Source organism: Pteropus alecto, unplaced genomic scaffold (genome assembly GCF_000325575.1).
Source record: "Pteropus alecto unplaced genomic scaffold, ASM32557v1 scaffold40, whole genome shotgun sequence".
In the NCBI taxonomy this organism is placed as follows: domain Eukaryota; kingdom Metazoa; phylum Chordata; class Mammalia; order Chiroptera; family Pteropodidae; genus Pteropus; species Pteropus alecto.
In genome coordinates this window covers 18,489,224-18,495,000 of record NW_006431919.1, presented here as the reverse complement: position 1 = coordinate 18,495,000, position 5,777 = coordinate 18,489,224, and the positions used below count along the sequence as shown (strand labels likewise).

The 5,777-nt window shown below is 44.3% G+C and overlaps 1 protein-coding gene and 1 pseudogene across 1 annotated transcript in view; both read right to left on the bottom strand.

Annotated features, from left to right (window-relative positions):
• The window catches only part of NSG2 (neuronal vesicle trafficking associated 2), a 45,145-nt gene that overhangs the window by 15,438 nt on the left and 23,930 nt on the right, over nt 1-5,777 (bottom strand). The window lies entirely within an intron of this gene.
• Nucleotides 1,871-1,990, bottom strand: LOC112475288 (annotated as a pseudogene).

Below are 5,777 nucleotides of genomic sequence, written 5' to 3'. Positions count from 1 at the left end.
CCCAGGGCTCCTCTGAGAACCGAAATGGAGACAATCTCATTCATATTTCACCATGTAGCCCAAAGTCTAATTGTGTGCCTGACAACAGACTCTGGCGGAACACCTAGTCCATAGCGGGCCCAGGGCCAGGCACATGGCAGGCAGAGGTGACATATATGTCGTCCCTGCCCTCAGGAGAGGCCTTTAGAAGGTGAGAAGCACGAGGATGAAGACAGCACCAGGGAAGCAGGCTCCCAAGCCAGGAAGGGGAGGGGAAGAGGCGACCCAGGCAGAGACACGTGGACAAACACAATGGTGGAACAGGAAGCTTGAGAGGTAAACACAGGCAAGCTCAAGAAGGAGCACAGAAGTCAGAGTGACAGCTTCGCTGGGGCACTAGAGGGCTGACGGGTGTTTAACGTCTGGTGCTCACTGACGTGGCTGCCTCTGAGTTTTAAAAATTACGTTGGCAGTTTGGAAGGAAACCGAATCGGAGGGTAGGAAGACCAGGCGAGGGCTCTCAAAAGAACCCGGACCTGAACAAGTATCCCATGATGATTTTCTCTACGGCCCGGTCCTGAGCTAGGTATCCGGGGAGACACCAAAACAAGGAGATAGAATTAGGTCTACTGTGTTCTGGTGCTTTCCATGGGTTATCTCAACCAAGTATCGCAAAATAAAATGAGCATCTCCATGTTGTAGATTAAAAAGCTAAAGTTCAGGGAGGTGAAGAGAGGCGATCTTGCGGGGAGCTGGTGAGTAAGGCAGGTCGGTGGGCTCACCTCCCGGTGTGGCCCTGCTCGGCAGACCAGCACCAGCAGCAGGCTCCAGCCCGAAAAGACAGGACGATTCGTGGCCCCAGCGTGTGCCACCCGGAGTGAGATGTACTCCGGCTCCGAGAATGACTAATGTCAACCTAAAGGGTAACTGTGAATACAGAGCCCTGAGCTCTATTAATGTTCCGTGATAAATACTGTTGCTTTAAAATCAGATTCACGTAAACAGAGGTTTCGGCGGAACGCCAGCATTCCGGAACGTTAGCTTGTGGGCCCTGCGGGCCCTGTCTCGTACGTCCATGAATCATCTACACCACCCACCTCCAGGCCTGGGACACGGCGGCCACTCTGTAAATACTTATTGACTGAATGGGGCCACTTCGAGAAAAATCTCCTAAGGAAGATACAATTAAGAGAGTGACACAACATGTCATCTTTCAAAGCTTTAGGCGGGGAGTTGAGTACGAATGGAATTTATTGGTTTATTAATTCTTCACATATTTACTGAAAACTACCCATGTCCTTCCAAATATTACTAAGACAGATGACTTTATGGATTAATCTGATTATGAAAAAACTTGAAGAAATGGATTATTTCTCTACTCTTTCAAATTTTCTAGAGCATGGAGAAAGGAAAAGGCACGCATGCTGTCTTTCAAAGGCAACATAATACTAATACCGTACCTGACAAAGACAGTACCAAAAAGAAAACTCAACATGACCTAACAGTATTAATAAAGCAAAAAGTTTAAATAATATGTTAGCAAACAGAATTCAGTGCTATACCATGACCACATGAGAACAGGTAAGAATGGCTTAATACGTTAAAATCCGTTAGTATAATGTACTAAGTCAAAGAAGCCAAACCATACGATCACCTCCGTAAATGAAGAAAGGCACTGGGGGAAAAAATCCAACAAAATGTAAACGGTAAAACACTAGAAACAGTAGATCTGAGAATACTGACCAATGCAATTAGACAGGAAAATATTGGTCTAAAATTGGAAAAAAGAAATAACATAAGAGCTAAATACGAGAAAGGGGAAGCAATATTATCGTGATGGACAGATGATACAATTACACATGTAGAAAATCCAAAAACCAAAATTTTTTTTCACCTACAGCACCTGGTCTTCCTGGGTGGGTCTCCCATCCAAGTACTAACTAGGCCCGACCCTGCTGAGCTTCCGAGATCAGATGAGATCGGGCACGTTCAGGGTGGCGTGGCCTTAGACCCAAAAACCAAATTTTTAAACGAATTATTATACACTGTAAGAAAAATTGGTAACTGCCTGGTGGTAAATGTACAAGATCCAAAAGCATTTGTATTAAGTATAAATAACAACGTTTAAAAATACAGTGAAAGAAAAGGCCCCCATTACAATATCAACAAAAAAACAGGTAAAATACTTTGAATAAATTTAATAAGAACTGTAAAGATGATTTTAAAACTAAATCGAGAACCTTGAAAGAAGACTTCAAGAGATGCAAAGTTAAACCTTGCTTCTAGACAGATTCAGTATTTTAAAGATATAGCTTTTCCTCGGGTTAATCTATAAATTCAAGTAACCCCAATTAAAAAGTAGCATGAGATTTTTGGAATCTCAACAATATATGAATATTCATCTGGAGAGACAAACCTGCAAGAATAAGTGAGGAGCTTCTGCAAAGTAAAAGGAAAGAGAAGAGAGAAGAACAGGTTGCACAGATTTTAGGATGCACTATAAAACGACGGAGCTGGGACGATCGGATGTTGTCTTAATTTTCAATACCACGTCACTGTCAGATGAATGGGAGACCAGAGAGCACAGAAGTAGACTCAGATGCATATGGGAATACGCTGTCCACGGTGGATTAACTAATAACCACAGACCAACTGGTAACTGGCCATTCACAAAGAAATAAAGTTGGATTCCCACCCTACTCTATGCAAATCCCAGATGCATCCAAAGTGTAGCAGAAAAAGTAAAATCGGAAAAGCACCAGAAGAAAACATGAGTTCAGGGTGGGAGAAGGCCTTGATTTTTATAGAATCGAGTGTATCAATATTTCCCTTTATGCCTTCTGGAGTTTGTGATTAATTTGAGTTAAAGCGAAAGAAAGAAATCCCACGGGCTTAAAAAAAAAGAAGTTATTCCATAAACAAAACCAAAAGGCAAGGCCAACTGAGAAAGTACCGAATAAGTGACAATGACTAAGTTTCTGGCTTTGGGAAGAGGCCACACAAATCAGTGGGAGGAATAAGTGGTCTAACTAACCAAATAAATAGGACGTTTTATAGGAAAGAAGCAAAGGTCAACTGTCAACAGCCAAGCCGTGGGAAGAGGCACGATCTCACCGTTAACGAACGACATACTAATTTAGACAAAGCCGCGGTGCCATTTTTTATCTATCAAATTGGTAAAAATTTTAAAGGTCGTTAACACTAGCAATGTGGGGAAGAACACATTCGTAGGCATCGTGGAGGAAGCATAGATTGGTGGGAAAGCTTCGGAAGATAATTTGGCAAATCTATCAAAATTGAAGACTCTAATACCTTCTGGCAAGGCTTTTAAAATGAAGATTCTCATACCCTCCAAATAGACTTGAAAGATGTGTGTGTGTGTGTGTGTGTGTGTGTGTGTGTGTGTGTGTGTGTGGACACACGCAGTTAGGAAGACAGGAAGTTCACCGCAGCAAAAGCCTGAAAGTTAGAACAACAATAGGGGAATAGGGGACCGATCGAGAAAGATTATGAAAATTCTGTCTACAGCCACTAATAAGAACAAAAAAGGATCTCAGTGCACTGATGCAGGACGATCTCTGAGATATTTAGATATTTTAAAAAGCCAAGGTACAGAAGAATGTGTATGAAATGGTCCCACTTGAGAACATGAAAAAGGATATCAAATGTATATACGTGCATATATAAACATACATATAACATATATAAACATAAAATACCAAGTACAGCCACTAATAAGAACAAAAAAGGATCTCAGTGCACTGATGCAGGACGATCTCTGAGATATTTAGATATTTTAAAAAGCCAAGGTACAGAAGAATGTGTATGAAATGGTCCCACTTGAGAACATGAAAAAGGATATCAAATGTATATACGTGCATATATAAACATATATATAACACATATAAACATAAAATACCAAGCCTACACACACATACACACACACACACACACACACACACACACGTAGAAAATGTCCCTGGATAAGAACATAAGAAACTCTTTCTGGGCTGTCCAGTAGAGCTTTCTGTGGTGACAGAAATGTCATATAAATCTGAACTGTCCAATATGATAGCAACGAGGCTCACGTAGCTCTTGAGCCCTTGAAATGTGTCTTGTGTGGCTGAGGAATTAACTTTTGAATTTTATTTCATTTTGATTAATTTAAATGGATATAGCCACATGTGGACAGCACAGACACAGAAAGTAGATATTTTGGGTGAGAAGGATTATGAACAGAGAGAAAGAGAGATTACGCCTGTCTATACGGTTGGAATTTTGTGGATGTGTACGTGTCACTCTATTTAAAAAGAAAAGTTACTGACCTCCTGTGGTTTTCCGGGGCCCGGCGTTGGCAGTCACAGGGGTGGTGTCCTGGGGAGCCTGGGCTCTCACAGGGCCGTGGAGAAACTGCACGAAGGAGGTCAAGCTGACACGCGTTCCCCAGGGAGTCAGGCCCCAGAGGAGGAAATGGTCAGTTCCACAGCCAACGGTGGGGACGAGAGCAGGGGTGACTAGGACAGGCTTCATCCAGGAAGCAGTGCTCCGGCCCGGCCTGTGACATGCCTAGGTGTGTGGGAGGCCACGGGGGCCAGAAGAGCACTCAGGGCAGAGGGAGCCGCAAGCCGAGTGGCGGCGGCGAGACAGGGCAGCGTGTCCAGGAGTCCAGGAGTGATTTAGACCGGCAGGGAGGATGCAGAGATGAACGAGAGACAGGCTCTGTGGGCCAAGTTCAATGATTCCACCCCGAAGGCCAGGGGAAGCCCCAGATGGTGTTAAGTGGGAGAGAGGAGTTGACTTTGAGAAAAGGCACTCATCGGCTGTGACGAGGGTGCGGTTGAAATATGTACAAGATTTATTTTTATCCACTATAGAAAAAGCACAATAAAGCTATTTATGGATCCAAAATTGCATTCTGTACATTTTACTTTGCCCACGAAGCAGTCACTTTTGGTCTGTTTAGAATTATGCAGCACCGAGAGAAAGGAAAATTCAAAGGAACACGTTATTCCCACCTTCCATGGCCATCCCAGTTTTTATTAAGCCCCCTAGGAGCTTGAGCTTCACCGTTACTAATTTTCCTGGGGCTTCACATCCCCAGGAGATGGCTAGGCTCAGAAACAAATCCGGCGAGTCGTGGCAGGCCGACGGAGGCGCGATTTCCGTTCTTACATCAATGAACATGGCGGTAAATCCTAGACCAAGACTCGTAGCCGCCACACTATTGATAACTGGGAAGGACCCTTCTCTGCCGGCGGGGCCATCCTGCCCCGCGGGAGACGAACAGCATTTCCGGCCTCTGTCCATTAAATGCCAGTAGTGCACACACACACGCATACACACTACAACACACACCACACACACCACACACCCTACACATAAATGCCAGTAGTGCACACACACACGCATACACACACCACACGTACCACACCCCCTACACACACCACACACACCACACACACCTGACACCACACACACACGCCACACATACACCACACACACCACACATACACACTTGACACCACACACACCACTACACACACCACACACCACATACACACTCACCACACACACCACACACACCACACAATACACACACACCATGTACACACTCAGCACACACACTACACAACATGTTCACACCACGCAAACACCACACACCACACACACACTATGTACACACCACATAACACGTACACACTCACCACATACACCACAACACGTACACACTCACCACAAACACACCATATACACACACACCACATCCTCACCACACACCCCACACACACACACAAGCA